This window comes from Orcinus orca, chromosome 13 (assembly GCF_937001465.1).
Source record: "Orcinus orca chromosome 13, mOrcOrc1.1, whole genome shotgun sequence".
Classification (NCBI taxonomy): Eukaryota; Metazoa; Chordata; class Mammalia; order Artiodactyla; family Delphinidae; genus Orcinus; species Orcinus orca.
The window spans coordinates 75,269,340-75,290,715 of record NC_064571.1 but is presented as its reverse complement, the minus strand read 5'-3'; the positions used below and the strand labels follow the sequence as shown (position 1 = coordinate 75,290,715).

At 37.8% G+C, this 21,376-nt stretch overlaps 1 long non-coding RNA gene across 2 annotated transcripts in view; it reads right to left on the bottom strand.

Moving 5' to 3' along the window:
• Window positions 1-5,711: 5,711 nt before the first annotated feature.
• Window positions 5,712-21,376, bottom strand: part of LOC125960902 (uncharacterized) — a 251,240-nt gene continuing 235,575 nt past the window's right edge. For both annotated transcript variants that reach the window (XR_007471053.1, XR_007471054.1), the window contains exon 5: window positions 5,712-7,456. This is a non-coding gene — a long non-coding RNA (uncharacterized LOC125960902). The remainder of the gene's footprint in view (window positions 7,457-21,376) is intronic.

The window sequence follows — 21,376 nt, the reverse complement described above, 5'->3', positions numbered from 1 at the left end:
AGAAGGCAAGATCAGGGTAGGCAGATAATTGTACTTGTGCCAGACTTTTTGCAAGAGATATGATCTGAGATATTTAAAAAATACATGGGGGAGAAGGCAGGCATCCTAAAGTGAGGTACAGAAATAAAAGCAAGAAGAGAATTTAGAGAGGAGAAAGGTGAAAAATGTGGGCATAATATCATCCATTATTAGAATATAGATATTGTATAAAGCTCCATTAAATTTACAATAGTCACATAATAACTTCCTAGAATTTTTTAGTCGTATTTCCTCCACTTTGATTTTTGAATGAATAGCTAAGTCTTTTCATGCTGGCAAAATACGGTCATTTCTTTTTTTCTTTTTACCTCTTTTCTCTTTTTCTCTCTTTTAATTTAGGTGTGTTTTATGGCTCAGAATGTGGTCTGTTTTTTTTTTTTTAAAGAAATGATGATATAATGTTCTTTCACCTTTACTGTATATGACTTCAAAGTTATATATGGTTAAAAAAATCAGAATGAAGCACCTCAAGTGTTCATTGATGGATGAATGGATAAACAAAATGCAAATGTAGTGTATGCATACAATGAAATGTCGTTCAGCATTTTATAAAAAAGAAAGGAAATTCTGACATACTACAACATGGACGAACTTTGACAACATGCTAGGTGAAAAAGAAAACAGTCACAAAAAGACAATATTATATGATTCTACTTACATGAGGCACCTAGAAAGTAGTCAAATTCATAAAGACAGAAAGCAGAAGGGTGGTTGCCAGAGGTTGGGGGAGGTTGAATGGGCTCTAATGTTTAGTGGGTACAGAGTTTCATTTGGGGAAGATTAAGAAGTTCTGGAGATGGATATGGTAATGGTTGCACAACAGTGTGAATGTACTTAATGCCGTAGAACTGTACACTTAAAAATAGTTAAGATGGTAAATTTTGTTATGTATATTTTACCACAGTTTAAAACAATGGAAAAAATAAGAATACCACTCACAGAGAAATGGTTATTTTTAAAATTTATTTTATTCTTTATTTTATTCCAAAGGTTTGTGTTATTTTCGGACCAGTTTGATTTTTTTTTTTTTTTTTTTGGCAGTACGCGGGCCTCTTACTGTTGTGGGCTCTCCCGTTGCGGAGCACAGGCTCCGGATGTGCAGGCTCAGCGGCCATGGCTCAGGGGCCCAGCCGCTCCGCGGCATGTGGGATCTTCCCAGACCGGGGCACGAACCCACGTCCCCTGCATCGGCAGGCGGACTCTCAACCACTGGGCCACCAGGGAAGCCCAGGACCAGTTTGATTTTTTAATAGACTTTCCTTTTTAGAGAATTTTTAAGTTCATAGCAATATTGAGCAGAAGGGAAGCACCTGGGTGGCGGGAGGTCTGGCTTAAAGATCTCTGTGAGCATTTCAGGCAGAGCCCTCTGGTTTATTCATTTTACCACATTGGCTTTTTGACCGATGAAAAGCATCTGAGACAAAACACAGGTAGAAAGCCAGTGTTGTAAAATTGTTTATTGATTCAGACCTTGTCAATTCAATCATACAATATGTCTGATATCTAATTTTTTCTTCTTTTACTTAATAAAACTGACCGCTTCACTTGACAGTGTTTAGGAAATGTGTGTATGCACAGTATGTGGATGCAGTCTTTAAAGATGAACCGAGGAAACTGAATGAAGGGAAGGCTGGAGGTGGCACTTTAAACTTGGGTGCATTTTGCCAAAGGTAGAATAAGAGTAAGGGGAGATGAAGGTACAGAGGCACCCTCAGAGGCATCCTCTCTTTAGACTTAAACATGGTAGCATGCTCCCATAGCAGTTTACAGTGAGAATTTACCCAGACTGGTTTTTGTTGTTTTTGCTGTTGTTGTTTCCCCTGAGTCCTGAAAAAGGCTGGCTCAGGACCTGGAAGCTCTGCAATTTTTCACGTTCTGGCAACCTATGAAGAGAAGGTATTTTGCAACTTAGCTCGGTTGTTTCTTCAAGTTTGGAGAGAAATATGTCTTCTTGTAGATTGTTTTTTAAGTTGAAAAGAAGCATACTTTCTCATTGTACTGAAATACCTCTTCCATATTCATACTGTATTTGCATCTGAGTCCAAAAGCAATACAATGACTTTGTTTCCTGATAATTCTCAAGCTCAAAAATTAGGGTGAGCCACACTCCCAATGGGATTCCAATGAAAATTTGATTTGCAATAACTAGAGGGAAACACAATAAAGCCTTCCACATAGAAAGACAAGATTTATACTCTCTATTTACCTTAATTTTATGTCCTGGGGAATAATCATCTTTGACATTTGTAAACTACCCTTCCTGGAATAGTCCCCCAGGTGTTCCTCATTCAAGAGCTGCTCTCTGAATGTCACTTCTCTCCTCAGTGACATGCTATTATACCATGGTGGGAGGCCGGGGCCTTTAAATGGGAGGGAGCAGTATGATGTGCTTAAAGCAAAACCTGAATCACATCCCTCAGGGGAGGAAACTCTGGGACTGAGAGTTCCTGTGCATGTGAACTATACTGCCAGTCTGTATGGCTGGCTGGGAGAATGTGCTTTGCAGGGCAGCTTCACTCCAGGGAAATTAGTAAGTGTACTTTGGGTAATTTCAAGCCTTTGGGAAGAGTCCCTTAAAAACCTGGTTTAGGTAAACTTCAAAGTTGTTGGTAGGAGACTAACAGACTGTGGTTCATAAGAGAGCAAGAATTTATTAAAATCATAACACCTTTCTGAACACAAAATCAGACATGGTAACTATTTCCAGTAGTTCTATTTTGGGAGCAGCTTCCAAAGTGATGAATACAAATGACAATTATCATTACCCTAGCTTATTCACTGCATCACACTGTCCTGGGAAACTACAATTACGGAAATCAAGGGAATATTGCTTAATATTACTATTAATAAATTACATGCTAGAGTAGCAGTGGCAATAGCTCACCAAGTTGATGTAACAGAATATGTAAGTGTGCATATGATTCATATTCTACAGAACTCAATCTTAAGTCATTTGCGATAAAAGATGTCCAATTATAATTTTGCCTTTCACATACTTTGAATTATAAAAGCTTAACTATATGTTAGCTAATTCATAATACTTCAAGTATATACATGCGTGCATGTCTCTGTATCTCTATCTCCCTGTCTGTCTATCTATCTATCTATCTATGTTTCCCTTAAGTCGCTTTAACTTGAACAATCAAAATAGAATTATCTACTTTTAGGAACTCATTTTTTCACTCTACAGCTCCTAAGATGGCTAAACTATTCTGTCTTGCCTGTGGTTTCAGTGTATGGAGAAATAATCATTTTTCATCTTTCACTCAAATTCTCAAACTTTCTAAGGAGGGAAAATCATATTTTTTTCTTTTAGAAAAAGCATTCTTTAAGGATGTCTTTTCCACAGCTTCTTCAAAATATGAGATGCGTGCTTTTCTCCCCCTTAAAATTTCTAGTTAGTACCAGTCCAAATTTACAGCAAAGTTTGATTTGAGGCTTAATGAATAAACCCAAGTATCTTATATTTTGTTATACTACAATAAGCACAAAAATTTAATTAAAAAAATTGAAAGCATGTTAACTGCATTAATATCGATCCAGTTCAATTAATTTTAATACTTGAATTCAGAAATTAATAATAATTTTAACTTAATTTGAATCAATTGCTTTTTTAATTCTTTGAAGGTACTTTCAAAATTAATGTTACTGTTTTAAAAATCCTGAGTAATTGAGACAGGGCAAGCTGCTCATCTGATTCTAGGCTTTGCCACATTTTGGGATTTGGAAAGGCTAAGACCAGTATTTCAGAATCCAATGCAATAACTCTGCGTGTCAGATATTCCTTTTTTTTCCCTCTACAGTATCAATAGCATTTATGCAGCTTGCGGTAAGCATCTTATTCTGTAAGAGAAGTGATCAGACAAGTAACTGATGCTAGTTTTCTCTGTTACATCTTGTTGAAATATACACTTGATGCACTAACACTCCCACTGGAATACCTGTGGTACACTCGATATAACATCGCATAAGACATCAAATCAAATCCAAGTATCCCCCCTACCCATCTCACCCCTCACCCCCAACGTGTCCTTACAGTTAAACATAGAGTCTGAGACCATAGAATAGAAGCACACTTTCAAACCCAGATGATGTTTATGGTCTTGCAATGAGAAGTTAACCTTTGAATAAAGCATTCATTTGCAACTGATACTCCCAGGTGAAAAGTGAATGAATTAATATATTCATTCCTTTATTTGCTGCATAATTATAGCTACTTTTTAGATTCTAGTTATGGAGTACCAATAATATCAAAAGTGCAAGAAAAATGAATAAGGCATTTTCTGCTCTTAATGCGTTAATGACTTTGAGCATGAGATAGAAACGTAAACATGTAATTAAAATCCAGCAAAACAACTTCCACATCTGGTCAAGATGGAGTAAAAGGAAACTGAATTTATCCTCCAAATACTCAAAAGGCAGATAAAGTGTATGAAACAATTTTTTTCAAGGCATTAGACTTAAACCTAATCATAACAAAGTCATATTGAATGTAAATGGTTTAAAAATCCCAATTAAAAGGTGGAGATTATCAGTTTGAATAAAGAAGCAAGACCCAAAAGAAATGCACTTTAAATATAATGACATAAATAAGCTGAAAATAAAAGGATAGAAAAAGGTATAGCATGATAACATTAATCAAAAAAAAGCTCTAGTGGCTATATTAATATCACACGAAGTTGACCACAGAGCAAACAAATATTATTGGGGAAAAAGAAGGTTACTTCATAATGGTAAAGGGATCAATTCATTGAGAGGCCATAACAATCCCAAACATTTATGTTCCAAAAAATATGGCTTCAAAAATACATGTGCAAACTTGATAGAACAAAAAGAAGAAACAGACAAGCCATAATTATATTTAAATGTTTCAATATTCCTACTTCAATAGTAGACAAAAAAGTAAAAAGAAAATCTTTAAGTATATAAAACACTTCAATAACGCAATTGCATTAATCAGGATTCTCCACAGAAATAGAACCAACGTGATATGTATAGATATATAGAAAGAAACTTATTGTGAGTGATTGGCTCACACAATTATGGAGGCTGGAAAGCCAGTGGTGTAGTTTCAGTGCAAACCTGAAGGCTTGAAAACCAGGGGAGCTAATGGTATAAGTCCCAGTCGGGGTCCAAAGGCCCAAGAACCAGAAGTGCTGATGCTCAAGATTAGAAGGTGGATGTCCTGGCTCAAGCAAAGAGCGAATTTGTCCTTTCTTCACTGTTTTTGTTCTATTCGGGCCCTCAGTGGATTGGATGGTGTTCACTTGCATTGGTGAAGGCCATCTTCTTTACTCAGTCTACTGATGTAAAAGTTTTCCAAAAATACCCTCACAGATACACCCAGGAATGCATAATGTTTTACCAGTTATCTGGACATCCCTTAGCCCAGTCACGTTGATGCATAAAAGTAACCATCATAACAATCAACCAACCTGAACTTTATAGAACACTCCACCTAACAACAGCAGAATACACTTTTCAGGTGCACATGGGGCATTTACTAGGAAAAAACATATTCTGGTTTTAAAATAGGTCTCATTAATTTAAAAGGATTTAAGTCATACAAAATATGGTCTCTGACCAAAAGGACACTAAATCAGAATTCAGAAATAGATCTCTAGAAAACTCCAAATATTTGGAAACTGAATACCATGCTTCTATGTAATACATATCAGAAAAGAAGCAAAAAAGAAATTAGAAAACATTTTGAACTGAATGTAAATGAAAGTACAACATATTGAAATTTATATAAATAAATAAATACATGTATTTATATATATATAAAGTTTAAACAATAGTTAGAGGGAAATTTATAGCATTAATGCCTATGTTGAAAAACAGAGAAATGTATAAAGCCAATGACCTTAGCTTCAACCTTAAGAAACTAGGAAATTAAGAGCAAATAAAATGCAGAGTAAGTAAAAAAAAAAAAAGGGGGGGGACTGAATAAGTATTGGAGCAGAAATCAGTATACTAGAGTACAGAAAAAAATAGAGAAAGGCATTAAAACCAAATATTTTTTTCTGATCTTTGAAAAGGTTTTTTTAAAATTGACAGATCTTTAACCAGACTAATCAGAAAAGTAAAAGAAAGGATACAAAATTGTCAATATTGAAATTGAGAGAGGTGACATTGGCACACATTCTACACATACTAAAATGTTAATAAGATAATATTTTGAACAACCTCACACCAGTGATTTCTACAACTAAGAATAAATGGACACATTCCTTGAATGACTCAAACTAGAAAACCTAATTTAAAAATAAATATAATAGCTTAATATCAACCACAGTAATGTGATTTCTAGTAAAAAAAAAAAAATCTTCCCACACAGAAAATTCTACTCCCAGATGGATTCATTGGTGAATTCTACTAACATTTAAGAAAGGAATACTGCCAATTCTACAAAACTCTTCCAAAAAGAAGAGAATACCTCTCAGCTAATGTTTTAAGGCCAGCATTACCCAGATAAAAAGACCAGACAAAGGTATTACAAGAAAATAAAGCTGTAGACCAGTATCCTTCATGACAAAGATGCAGATATTATAAACAAAATATCAGCATACTGAGTTCAACAGTATATAAAATGAACAACAACACATCATGACCAACTGGACCATTCAACTCTGGTTGGATAGACAACCATCATATTGTTTTTTACTATCCTGAATCCATGTCTATAAGATTACCCTTTCCCTGATATGAGGCTTATATAAACAACATCATTTTTTAGGTCATCCACTGCACTTCCTTCCACCAGAGAAGACCCCTGAAGTGTTAGATACCCAAGGCTTTTCTTCATTTCCAAGGCTGTGGGAAACAATTGTCATGGGCTCTCTCTTTCCATGTCAGTGTCAGTCTGGCCTTCTTGGAGCTGATTCAGTTCTTAGGGAATATGCCTCTTTCATTGGAAATAGTCTTTCCGGTGTCACATCCAAAGATTTATGAGTTCAACTATTCTTCTGGTGTCAGCACTCCAGGCTCATCTGCTATGTTCCTTTCTCCAGAGATAAGTTATTATTTTTTAACCATTCAACTTTCAAAACACTGACTCTGAAAACTTAGCCTAACACATGTAACATTTATTAAAATTGCTCGGACTTTTAGCCTTGAATGTTCTTGAAATTGCTCCAGAATGACATTGCTGGTCATTCCATCTTTTTATACCATGCATTCTCGTGGGTTGTACACTGGGATATTTTTTTCCGGGTAACTGGTACTTTAAATGATATAACTTTCTCTTATCTGTGGAAGATTTGTCTCCAGTTTGTCTCAGTGCTTTGTTGTGAGCTTTCCTTGTAGATACTCTTATTTCTAGACCATCACTTGGACTCACCAATATGCTTATCCTGAAATGTTGTTTGTCACCCTTCTGATCCTGCCTTTTCTTCTTTTCTCTCTGGTCCATCACCTGAAATGACATTATTACAGCCAACATAAAAGAGCTGTTCCTGTGAATCACAGTCCTAGTCCTATGGCCTAGTCCTCCTTTTCTTTCATCTTGAGTCTAATTCTTCAGAGAGTCAATTAGAGAAAAAAAAAAAAAAAAGCAGGGCATAAATTTGGGATTCCTGTATTTTAGGGACTCTAATTTCTTGTAGTCCTAAGTAATCATTTTACTGTCATCACCCATTGTGTTCCAAAAAAGGAAATAGGCAGAGTTGGCAAACACACATCCCTATGTACACAACTCACACACGTTAATCACGTGTAATGCATTGAACAGCCGAGTAGGTAAAGGAAAGGTCATAATGTCTTATTCAACTGCTGTACTAAACACCAAATCCAATTTATAGACACCCTGTTGTATCTGAGCCCATCCATATGTGGCCATTTTGGAATCACACCTCATAAAATATCCCTACTGTTAAACTGGAGGAGAAAAATCTTCAAATTTTCATAACTTTATATCTTCCTCTTCAATGTATTCTCCAGCTAAGGAATTTAATTGTTATAAGAAGAGGTGGGAGGATTTTTTTTTTTTAAACTCAAGTGCTAAATAACAAGACACTGACAGGGTGACTCATTATCTGAATCCATTAATCTCAGCTGAATAGAAAGATCCAGATGGAATTGAGAGGAAATGGGCTATTCCTTTCCAAGAGTTAGCATAAGGACTACCCAGCTCAGGGTGGCAGATTTTATATTTAGTTTTGGCTAAGGAAGTATAGGTCACATTTTATGTTTCTTCTGAGGATTACTAAAGAAGTGAACATTGTAGAGAATATTTTCTTTTTCTTAATTCCTAAGGATATAAGAACTATAAAAATCTTAAAATCTGTAAAAAGAAGTACACAAATATTTTCAAATTATTTATAATATAAAAGGGACAGTAATTTATAGGGACCTCAGATTTAGGACATGCCTGTACACACACACACACACACACACACACACACACACACACGCACGCACGCACGCACACCCCAAACCTTTTTTTCCTATAAACTATTTACTGATTCCCTAGCGAAGTCCTCACAATAAAATTGTATGGGCTTTCTTTAAGAGAGTTGAATCTGCCATACCCAAGATTGGCAGTTTTATCTTTCCAAGAGGAACAAGGGGTCTGGGGTAGGTTTAGCGTAAACAAAGCAAGGTTGGGTTTGATACAATTTGGTTGAAAGTTTGAAGTTGGTTTCATTCAGAATTGCTTGGGCAATAACTTAATCTCTCTGAAACTCAGATCCCTTATCTGCACTTAAGGAGAATACTAACAGCTGATTCAGTGTTGTGAGGCTTATACTAGATAACATCTATAAACTACTAGCCCCTGCTTGGCCCTTATGGTAGATATCCAAAGATGCCTACCTGGCCTTTTGTTTATTCTTCCATCACTGATGGAAAAGAGCATGAAGCTGAAAGACTGAGGCTTTGAATGAAAAATATTCAGTCTCTGAGAAGCAAGATCTTTCAAGATGTAGTAAATCAGCTTTCATCTCATGGGAGTAGTATGAGATGAAATCATTGAAGGGAAAGAGAGTTATTATAACAGCAACTTGACTGCTGTGTTGGAGAAACTTAAATGGCTGACTGTGAGGGGCTGCATAACCTACACAAGACCTCAGGAAAGGAAGGGAAACAGGGGCCTGGATTGTCTGTAGCAAAGATGCTTGAGAGCTGAATGACTCCATTATCATTGTCCTCTAAGTCATGTGCATTCTGAGGAAGCCAGAGGAAAATGTTCTATTTGTCCACATTTGGTCCCTCAGTCTTAACGCAATTCTTCACATAGTGATCCGGGCATGGTTGGTGGTGGGCAGTGGGTGGTCCTCAGAGGGCAATTCTGTCTGGTAGTCTACTTCATGCTAACTCAGCCCAATAGCATGTCCAGCAACATTTGAGTTCAGGCTAATGGAAGAAGTCTGAGTTCTGTAGATAGTTGACAAGAATATGTTAGAGGCAATAGTCATAATCTGCCTAAATAAATATGCATAAAATATACATAAAACCATGTCTTTGCCCTATGTAATTCCAAAGTCATTCTGATGTCAGAGATATTCTAATATCAGAAACTGTTTACCAACTTCTCTTACATATACACGGCTGCCATAACCCTCTAAACAGACCTCGATTAAACACAGAACCTGTTCAATGCACCCTTGTAGATTCTGTGAGAGGCAGTGAAAATAGAGAAGCCTCAATAGCTATTCAAATTATCTGTAAGAAATGGAATGGAAAAACTCTATCTCTGGATCTCCTGGATGACATTTTTGACTCTTGGCCAAAAAGGGGTCACTTTTATGGTGAGTTAAAGAATGAAACCCCATTAGAAATCGGCTCTGCCCCCAAGATCAGTTTCTTTACTGATGATGTGCAACTGGCCCATCCAGTTAAGTTAGCTGGCAGAGTCATAAACATACACGCTGGGAGCTTTGGTTTTGAGTTCCAGCCGAGGCTAAGATACCCCTCGTAGATCGTGGTGGGTTCAGCCAGGACACTGGACGTGCTGTGTGTGTGAACGCGTCCCCTGGGAAGCTTGAGCCTGGTAGAGGCCACTTCTCCGACCTGTCATTCTCGCCTGCACTTCTTGCTGTGCTCTCTCCTTCACCTCTAAATCAAAGCATTACCTGACTTGACTCTCTGGGGTCTCATGAGTCCTTACAAATGTCCCAACTTGGGAAATTTTTTCAATTAAGATGTCTTTGGCTGACTAAACTATCATTGAATTTCCTGGAAAGATCCCTAGGTACCACAAAATTTTATTTTAAAAATAGGTAAAAATAATCAGGTTTACTTGGCATTCTCCACATTTTCATTAATTAAGAAAAACTACATTTTTGTTTATGAAACTTGAGGTGGGGGGGATCTGATAAATCAAAATGAAAATTTACCTTCCCAGGTTAATTATGTATAAATAAAATGTATTAATATAAGTACATATCAATAACTGTAGACTTTTCAGGTTGAAAGAAACATACCTGTTATTAAATAAAGGACTGGTAAAGTTAAAAATTTTTTTTTTTCTGTAAGAATAGGTTTCACCACGTAATTCAGTCTTGATTATGTCCGGTGTCAAGCAGAATGCTGTATACATCATTGATTTTCAGTAATATTTGCAATTGAAAGGAATCATCTTTTTATATTTATTTACTGCCATGTGGATGTTTTAGTGTTTTCTCCCTGAATAATTTTTACATTGTAGGGGCCTAAGACAAAACATTATGTTGATTCTATATTCTTAGTTCCTTAGAGGAGAGTGCATGTTAAATGCTCAGTAAAAATTCTTTGTTTGGCCCTCAGGGACGATACCCCATGGAAATGTCGATTGATGGTTTTGACTCATCTGGAAGTACAAACGAGGGCGTTATCTTAGTTTTCATGAGAACTAGGTTCTAGGAATCTTGGGCCATTATTTATCACTCATCCATAGCCGTAGTTATTCTTGATGTGCTTTGTTTTATTTTATGCGATATTTTCCTTGAGAAAAAAATTACTTAAGTCAGGCCCCAAAAAGTGTTTTACCTAATATCTCAGAGGGCTATTTATCTTTCTGAGGGTGGCAAAAGTAATGAAAACGTAAACTGACTGGCTGATCACGAACTCATTCAATGATTGATTTATTTAATTAAATGATTCATAAGCACTGACAGTGCGTGAGGAAAGTTGTGCTTTCATACATAAGTTGGGTGTGAAAGGGAGAGAAGTAAAGGTAGGGCCTTCCGCATACCAGAAGAAAGGAGGATTGAAGCAAAGACTTGGAAGCAGAGATGCATGTGCATATGAAGAGAGCAGTCAGGACTTCTAGCCATAACTGTAGAAGCAGCACCAGAATCATCTCTAAACCTGATGAAATTCATAGTCACTTCAGATTTTAAATTCCTCATTCTCCTCTTCTTTCTCCTTGGTCAGGCCTTGTTCAGTTTCCAACCCCTCCAGAGACACTTTGATGAGTAGAGGGACATATCTCTACTTTCAGGTGATAGTCCATTTAAATTTCATTGACCATCTACTATGAGCCAGGCACTGGGCATACAAAATAAGAGAAAATACCCACTTAATAGGAACTCACAGTGTGTTGGGAGAGGTGGCAGGAAGGTGTCTTCAGAATAATAGAGAAAACATGATAAAGATGAGTTTGCACCCAGAGAGAACAAAGGAAGGTGTGTATATATGTATTTGGGGGAGAAGTAGAGAGAGTCAGTTCTTAGACCCACCAAGGGTTTGATGAAAAGGTTTTGAGAGTAGAGATAAGTACAGGTGTTAGCCAGGCAAAAGTAAGAGAGAGTGGTGTTTCAGGCAGAAGCTTATGTTTAGGCAACTAGGAATAAAACTGAAAGTGGGCAGTGGATTTCTTTCTTTTTCTTAACTTTTCAAATTAAATATTGGGTAGATACATATGAATATTTAAAAAAAAATTTGGTAAGGGGCTTCCCTGGTGGCACAGTGGTTGAGAGTCCGCCTGCCGATGCAGGGGACACGGGTTCGTGCCCCGGTCCGGGAAGATCCCACATGCCGCGGAGCGGCTGGGCCCGTGAGCCATGGCCGCTGAGCCTGCGCGTCCGGAGCCTGTGCTCCGCAATGGGAGAGGCCACAACGGTGAGAGGCCCGCGTACCGCAAGAAAAAAAAAAAAGTGGTGAAGTTTATAGCAAGGTGAGTCAAAGAGCAAGCATGGAAGAAGGGGCGTGACATGCTGTTAAGTCTGGCAAATTATCCTGTAAATAAATAAAGCCATTGAAGGTCTACAAAGAGAGACATAAGTGGTACAGCCATTTTTGTGTGTTTTAGGTAAATTTTCTAGATGACAGAGTGGAGAGTGGAATTAAGACAGTACAAAGTCCCAGGCAAGATCAGTTAGGTAGCTTCTTACCTCAATATTTCAGACAGGAAATGATGAAACAAACTAGGGCAGCAGAGGTAAAATAGAAGAAAGAAGATAGATTTGGGAAATATCAGGAGGCAAAATAAACAATATTTGCTCACAGCTTGAAGGAAAATGATATAGAAACTGCATAAAGGGAAGGGATTAGATGACTCCCAATTCCTGTTTTGAGTAAATGGCTGTATGCTGTGGCCATTCACAGAATGAGACTAGGAATACAGAGGTTTTGCTCCTCCTCTGGAGCTTTTCCTTAGGGTAGTTTTGTCCTTTGAGGCAGGTCTGGGACATTGAAATGCTGTAACTAACAGGTGTTATTTATTTATTTTTCCACAAACATTTATTGTGTCAATACGTGCCAGACTCTGTGCTATTCATCCTGAGTCCGATGCTCAGGGCACTAGTCAAGGATACTAACAGAGTTGGAATTTATCAGTTCAAACATTATAGGTAAAACCAAGTGTCTCATGAGGTTGACCGATGAGAGAAGAGCAGCATTTAGATGTCCGAATCTTGCGGATACTGATGTTTTAGTGGTTGATGGAGGAGGAATCTGAAAATGAGAAGGTAGGAGGGTGGTGAATGCAGGTAAAAAGATGAGAGCGGAATCACAGAGTTCAAGAAGAAATAGCTAATAAGAAAGAACAAGCGAAAAAAATAAATATAAGCAACAGAAAGAAATCATTATAAAATTAGATTTATCAGAGAAATCTAATAAGTAATGAAAAAGTTCTTTGGAGATAAGAAGTTCATTGATGACTTTAGTTAGGGCAGTTTCAATGGAATGATACGGCCAGAAACTATTTAGGGTAGATTGAGAACTGAGTGGAACAGAGCGGTTGGATACAACAACTAGAAATTTAGTTGAAAATGGAAGGAGAAAGAAAGACTAGGTTTTAAATGATCTGGGGAAGATTTTTTTCCAAAGAATATTAGAGATTTGAATGTATTTATAAGCTTGGGTAGAAAGACAATAAAAATGGGACTAATTGAAGATAAAGAAAAGAGAAGAGAAAAATTATGGATTAATTTTCAAGGTTTAAAAGTACGGGGACAAGAACACAGGTGGCGTGAATAAGAAAAAGGATTTTGGTCATCATAGATGCAATTAACACTTATAAAAAAGAGGGTGGAAAGTTGAATTTTATATGTGGTCAGTTCTACATAATTCACCTATACTTATATGAAAACACAGTCTCTTTCCATTCTCATAACCATTACTGAAAAAATAGCTAACACATTTGAGTATACATAGTATGCCAAGTACTGTCCTAAGCAAGTGCATTTATTATCTCATTTAATCCTTATCCTGCTTCTGTGTGGTGGCAGCTCCTCCCCTCCTCTTCTTTTTCACATGATGAAATAACTGAGGCACAGAAATATTCTTTTTTAACAGAGCTGTCCCTCAGCAATGTAATTTATAAATCATTTTTATCAAAAATAAATAAAAAATCATTTAGGTAAATCCATGTCAGCTTCAACCCATTAATTTTCCAGCACTGCCTATACAGAAATATTTAATAATTGTCCAAGGTCACAGTAAGAAGCAGAGTCAAAATCTGACCTAAAGCAAGTTACTCCAGAGCTAGTACTCCTAATTTGAGAATTTACATATTTTACCTTATTTAATTTTCAGCCCTAGAGGATATTTGTGGTTTGAAGACAACAATAAATATTACTTCCTGCCTCAAGTATGACTCAGAACAAGACATAATTCCTTGTGCCCCAGAGTTTAGGGATTTTCTGAATTTTAAGGAAGAGTTTGCAAATTGTGACTGCTGGGAATGGACACGCCTGTGGGCTTTTGCCACAACGCAGGAAGCCAGCTTTCTGAGAGCCAAAGGGAATCTTATGATTCTGGAGAGAATGTGCTGGAAGAGAACAAGAAAAAGATAGGATTTGGGGGAGGACCTTGTGAAAAGCAAAGTAATTCATTTGTGAGGGGAGGGGCATGCAACCAACATAAAACTTTCTAGACAGCAAATGCTAGTGAGTTTGCGAAGTGACAATTTTTTCAGAATGAATAATAAATTGTATGTTTTACCTCCCACATACAGATGGTATAAATGTTTTAATTACTGAGAAGCTGATGTAGCAATATTAAAGATAGTGTTTGAATTTAAAACATTACCTGTCATTCCACCACCCCAATAAAGCAATTACTTTCATTTGTTATGTGTATTATGTATATAGTCTATGTGAAAGAAACATCTCATTGTCTACTTGTATTAAAATAGTGACATAAATATTTCCATCTTCCAACTTAGTGTAGTTTTAATGAGTCTATCACACCCCATCAAGTAAATGTAAGGTTAATAAATATTAGGCATTTTGGCTATTTCTAATTTTTTTAAACTATTGTAGCTGACTCTGCAATAAGCACGTTGATTTAAATAACATTCTGCTTCTGTTGAATGATTTCTTTAGGATAAATTCTCATGTGAAAATAATTATTAGGTTAGAGAGAATGAACACCTTTATGTGTTTTGCTACAGACTAGGCACTTAGGTTTAATTTTTCCTTCAACGTATTTTAAGCGTTTTTTCCTCTTTCATTTGCTCTTGGGCAGATCCCATACACATCTTTTGTGGGAGACCAAGAGATGACAATTCAAAGGCAAATGTGTTGTTGTCACAAAGAATTCTGAGACTAAAACAGAAGAGAAGAAGAATCCAGAAGAAGTAGCACTTTTTAATGCTTCTCGCCTCTTGTTCCTACCATACTGCATTCTTCTTTCCACACACACCTGTCCAGTAACCTAGGTGCTCTTGGACAGTGGAGGCAGGGTGTAGAGGCTCAACTTCAGCTCTGAGGATGTGATACAGAGTACGTGTTCAATGTATAAGTCAGTGGGTGATGGAGAATGGATGGAGGCAGCACAAACTTTAGAATTGTCCTTGTTGAAACTGTAATTTCCTTTGGGAATTTTTCACATATTCTACCATTATTCCTATGTTCTCCTATGAAATTCCCCCCTTTTAACTTAAACACAGTCAGTCTACGTAGCAGAGACTTACTCATCTTATCTGTTTTCTCTTGTTCCACAATAGTGTCCATACTTACTCTCTGTACTGGTTGGGATGTAAATAATTCAGTGAAGGACTGAGAAAAGGCCCTCAAATATGGTGGTGCCACAAAATGGAAAGAGCTGGAATTCTGACTGATGAAAAGCCATTGGACTGTGATATGAGTGTGAATATGCCTGCGTTGTGTTACGTTGCAGGGGTTGAGAAGTTGGTAGTTTCTGTAGCTGGGTATTTACTATCCTGACTAATACACTTTACATAATGATGATAATAAATCCACAGGACTTTGCTGAGTACCTCATGATTCTTATCGTTAAATTAGAGAGTTGAACAAAATCTTTAAGGGACTTGGAGTCTGGGACTGAGTCTCTGGCTTTGTTGCTGTGAGTGCGGAGGGCGCGGGACTGTAAGCTTCTTTGCCTAATGAGGTTGTCATTTATTTCCAAACTACCTGATGAATCTGGGCTCTAGTATTCTGAACATAAACTGACAATTCTGCTTAGGGAAAAAGGCTTGGCAGACTTGTTCAGAAATAAGTCTTATTCTAAGAAGTTTGTTTTGTTTTTCCTTTAATATCAACGCTCTTCAACGCTGTTACACTGCCAAAGTGATTAGGTGCTAGGAGTGTGGACATGGCCTCTAGATCATTAAACCACTAGTGTTGCAACATGAATAATCTGAACTCAATACCTGTAACGCCGTGAGAGATAAATGACTGTGAAATTCCCCGTGCATGGCTGTTCAGATGGGACTCTGGGGGAAAGCCACCTCACGTACAGCAATATCCGCCTGAGGTGATTAGGCTGTAATTTAATTTTATTTAAATGTGTGAACACTTTTAATAAGGCTCTCGAGGTATTATGAAGTTTGAAGAATCTTAATATTTGAAAAATGTTTTATTTTGCTCGATAACATGTAGAAAAGCCCGTATTGTGATTAGCATGTGAATAGGAGGATCATCTTAATACTCTTGTTATTAATATGACAGATTTGATTTTCCCAAAGGTGACAATTGAACCCAATTCTCAGATCAGCTAATCCATGTATTTATGTGAATTGAACTTTTCTACCTTATAATTTGGTTCTGGAGTGCATTGGATTTCCTTCTGCCCTGTGGGGTTCATGCACCAATTTAAATACCTAAGTTAATGGCCTACTTTTGGCTGGATATGAAGACTTAGGTCTCTTCCCTGAGTTTTGATAGTTGTCCACACGCTTTATTCTGGCAACAGACCATTTGTTGTGTCATTTGATTGCTCCTGAACCTTGGTGAAGCTGCATTTGCTTCTGAGACACAAGGTTCAGGTGGGTCCACATCTGTTTTAAAGACATTTGTAATTAATGATGGTATCTGAGCACTAGCTGATGCTTTTTATATGGAAGTGGGAAGTAGAGCCAGGTGGAGAAGGAAGATGCGATGATTTTTTTTTTTTTTTAACTTCTCTTTGTACTCATTGGTGGTGTTGAATCCCTTAAGTTCCCTCTCCATAAACATATCACTGTTTTGTTTCCTTGCTAAGAGTTGTCCTGCTTGTTTTCATGGCCCTCAGTGTCTCCTTGTATTGATTCATGTTACGTTACTTCTACCTTCACCCGTGACCATATTCCAGATCAGCCCTGTGAGGTCAAATCCATGGTCCCTGGGTCTGCACTGTGTGTTACTGCTCAGTGCATATTGGCTCTTAGAATAACCACCTTCAAGCTTTGTTTAGAAGTTGCAGGGAATGTGCATCCACCTCTGAGTACAAGAGACTAAATCCTGATAGCTAGTATGTGTCAGATATAGGGCTGGACAGAAATTTAGATTCTTGAAAAATTCCAAGGTCTTTTTCATTTTCAACCATTTTTGTGCCTTGGCTGTTTATCTAGGCCAGCTCTCTCTTGAGTCCATTACACTTAACCAGCGTTTCCTCTCCAATAAGCTTCCAAGAGCCCCACATTTGGTTCTCCTGATTTCTCCAGCCTTTGTTGCAGCCTCTTTTCTGTACATAGTAATATACTTACTACTCTCTAAACGCTCCCACTCTTTTCTCTTCTGGGACCATTCATTTGATTGCTTTTCTTCTCTTGATTGCCTGAATCTTACCCATTCTTCAAAGCTCAATTCAAGTCCTACCCCCTCCAAACCAGTGTAGAAATCTTCCTAAACTTCCTGACACGTGGTCCCCAGCTACTTTTTGGACACCTCTAGGAATATAAAGCCACAGCACTTCCACGATATACTCATCTTACCATGGCATATCGTATATGGACTACATTGTTAAGAACCAGTTAGAGTGTATCTTGGGGTTCAAACATTTGCAAGATGATCACAGAGCAGGAAATGAATTACGTACTAGCAAATCTGGATTCTAATCCCTTTTTAGGCACTAACCAGATGTATGACCTTGGAAAACTTAATTCTCCTCTGGGCATTTCAGTTTTACTTTTCTGCAAAAAGAGGGTGCTATATAAATGAACTGACTGTCATATAAAGTTGCTATTAGAAAAATCCTTTTTTTATAATTTCAGATTAGTGGCATTTCATATTGATAGCCAGATTTTGATTAAAAATCACAGTGTGTCCTTAACTTTGATAAACATAATAAAGCTATTAGTTGATGAAAATTTTAAAAAAAAGATTGGTAAGGAGGTATGTGTAAACTACACTTGAAAATCTCATTATTTCACCTCATTATGAAAATCTTATTATAGAATCACACCATGTATTCATCCTTTAAATATGGCACTTATTTTATTATTTTGACAGCAAACAACTTTTTCTCTAAATTTTTTTTCAGCAAATAGTTTCTTGTTATGCCTGCATATCAAATGAAAATACACCTAAATATAAAATTTAGAAGAAAACTTGTATTGGAGGAAATGGTACAAAGATTGTATGGGTGTTATGCTGGTAGACCGGGGCTTTTCCAAAGGAAATGATGGCATGCCATCTAAATATCATGGAGAAGGTGTGGAGAAATGGGAGCCCTCTTGCACTGCTGGTGGGAATGTGAATTGGTACAGCCACTATGGAGAACAGTATGGAGGTTCCTTAAAAAACTAAAAATAGAACTACCATATGCCCCAGCAATCCCACTACTGGGCATATAGTAGCAATCCCACTACTGAGAAAACCATAATTCAAAAAGAGTCATGTACCACAATGTTCATTACAGCACTATTTACAGTAGCCAGGACATGGAAGCAACCTAAGTGTCCATTGACAAATGAATGGATAAAGAAGATGTGGCACATATATACAATGGAATATTACTCAGCCAGAAAAAGAAACAAAATTGAGTTATTTGTAGTGAGGTGGATGGACCTAGAGTCTGTCATACAGAATGAAGTAAGTCAGAAGGAGAAGAAAATTCTGTATGCTAACACAAATGTATGGAATCTAAAAAAAAAAAAAAAAAAAAAAAAAAAAACGGTTCTGAAGAACCTAGGGGCAGGACAGGAATAAAGATGCAGATGTAGAGAATGGACTTGAGGACATGGGGAGGGGGAAGGGTAAGCTGGGACGAAGTGAGAGAGTGGCATGGACATATATACACTACCAAATATGTAAAATAAATAGCTAGTGGGAAGCAGCTACATAGCACAGGGAGACCAACTCGTTGCTTTGTGACCACCTAGAGGGGTGGGATAGGGAGGGTGGGAGGGAGATGCAAGAGAGAGGGGATATAGGGATATATGTATACATATGGCCGATCCGCTTTATTATACAGCAGAAACTAACATACCATTGTAAAGCAATTATACTCCAATAAAGATGTTAAAAAAATAGATAAATATAACGGAGAAGGACTCATACACAGTGCGGGATATTACTGAGAACTGTTACTTTGAATATTTCAGGATTTGCAAGTTGGTGGCTGCACTCTCTGGCTGGTCTGGGGTTTAAGTCTCCTTAAGAAACAAGAAACAGTACTGTTGGTGCAAGAATGATAGCTGAGTGGAGACGTGGAAAATTTTTGCAGTAAATTTTCAATAAAAAGTGACCCTTCCAAACAGCCAGAAGCAATTCTGCTGGGCATTTGGAGAAGTGGGTGGATCTGGCTTTGAAACATCAAAAGAAGAGGAAATTGTTTCTTCTAGGCTGGTCTGAAGGGAGAGTGAAATGGCCCTGCTAGGGGAGGAGAGGTAGGATCACAGCCGACTGCTGACAGTGACTGCTAACAGGCTGCAGCTTCTGTCACGTCACACTGCCAGCATCCACCCTATTGCTGACAGAGACATTGACCTTTGGTAGACTTGCTTCACTAAAATAATGAGGGGCCAGAAGAAAATGCATTTGCATAATGTAAAGAGTGTCTGTGTTACTGCCCAAGAAGAATGTCATGTAGAATAAAACGCGAAGCATTCTGTCCTTCCTAACTAAACACATGACCCTGGCGAAGTCACAGCCACAGTACAGAACTCTCCGAGCATCATTTGGATGCAGATGCGATGGGGTTTTCAGCCTTTTTTGGAATCTCTGAAGCCCTCCTTGGTGTAGAGGAAGGTATTTGATAGCTATGGTGGCAAGAGTTTGGAGGTAGAAGGCGAATTCTGCTTTTATATTTGCTTATTATGATCCTTGGCATCAGTCATTTGTTCTTTCTAAGTCTCAGCTCCTAATGTGTAAAATGGGAATAATGTTGTATGTGGGATGAATAATGTAACAATATAAACAATTTTTAAATTATGATGCACAGATTTTAAAAATCATTACTGTCACAGGATCAAATATTTATGCCGTGTTAATTGGAATCCTCTGAGAAGCAGGCACAAAGAAGGGTTTAAATATGCAAGCATTTTACTCATGGAAATGTCTATGCAAGGGAGGTTAGGGAGGGAGCTGAGGAGAACTGACATACCTTGATGCAAGTGTGACCCTGAGTGAAGAGAGAGAGAGGGAGGAAGTTTGGGTGGATGTGTCGTAGATTGCCGTGCAGTCTACGTTTCGGCAAAGCCATCCTCAAGTCTTCAAGACAAACATGGCTGTGCAGGGAGTCCTGCATCTCCTAGGAACGGGTCTGTTTTAGTATCTCTGTCAAACTCAGTCACTGACTGGGGGAGGCTTGGCTTTGATGCAAAGACAGCAATGGTGACCAAAGTGCAATGGCTGAGTCAATTGTGCTTCTGTTAGTTGGACATCTAAGAGCATTCTCATGGCTGCTATGTATATTTTACACTCAAGGAATTTTCTCAGAAGAACATACAGGGATGACGGGAAGGCACCAGCCATGGAGAGATGTGGGGCACAGCTGGAGGCAGAAGGAATAGCTACTATAAAGGTTCCAAGACCCAGTGAGCCCCCACCATGTTCAAGGAGGCCAGTATGGCTGGTGCGCTGCAAGGAGGGGAGAGTTGTACGAGGTGATGTCAGAGAAGCGGTCAGAGACTGGATAACGCAGGGCTTCATAGGTCAGATGAAACATTTGAGTTATTTAGCATAAAATGCAAAGCCATCAGGTGATTAGCCTGGCCCTAGTTAAATTTTTTTAAGGATTAATCAGTCTGATGTATGTAGGAGGCAAGAGTGGAAGAAAGGAAACTAGTTAGAAGACGTAGTCCAGGTGAGAGAAGGTGGACCAGGACTTGGACTAGGATAGAAACAGGAGAAGTGGAAGCGAGTTAACTGGCCTGGAATGTATTTGGAAGTCTAGTCAAAATGATTTTGGTAGTTTGAACTTTCTGATAGATTTCCTACAGAGGAGGAAAACATTATTCAAGGGTCATGCCTTATCTTTGGCTTTAGGACCTTTGCAAATAGGATTATATTTATTAAGAATGGAAGAGTAAGGGAAGAACAGATTTTAAAGAGGGGATAGTCACGTTTTCAGAGTTGGACATGTTTAGCTTGAGCTACTTATTAGACATATTCATAGAATTCATAAAAAATGTGTTACGAAGGTAATTAGATCTATAGTTTGGAACTTAGAGGGAAGATGAGATCTGGAGATTCAGTTTTGGGAGTCACTGACGGATGATATTTAAATCTTTGGTACTAGATAAGAT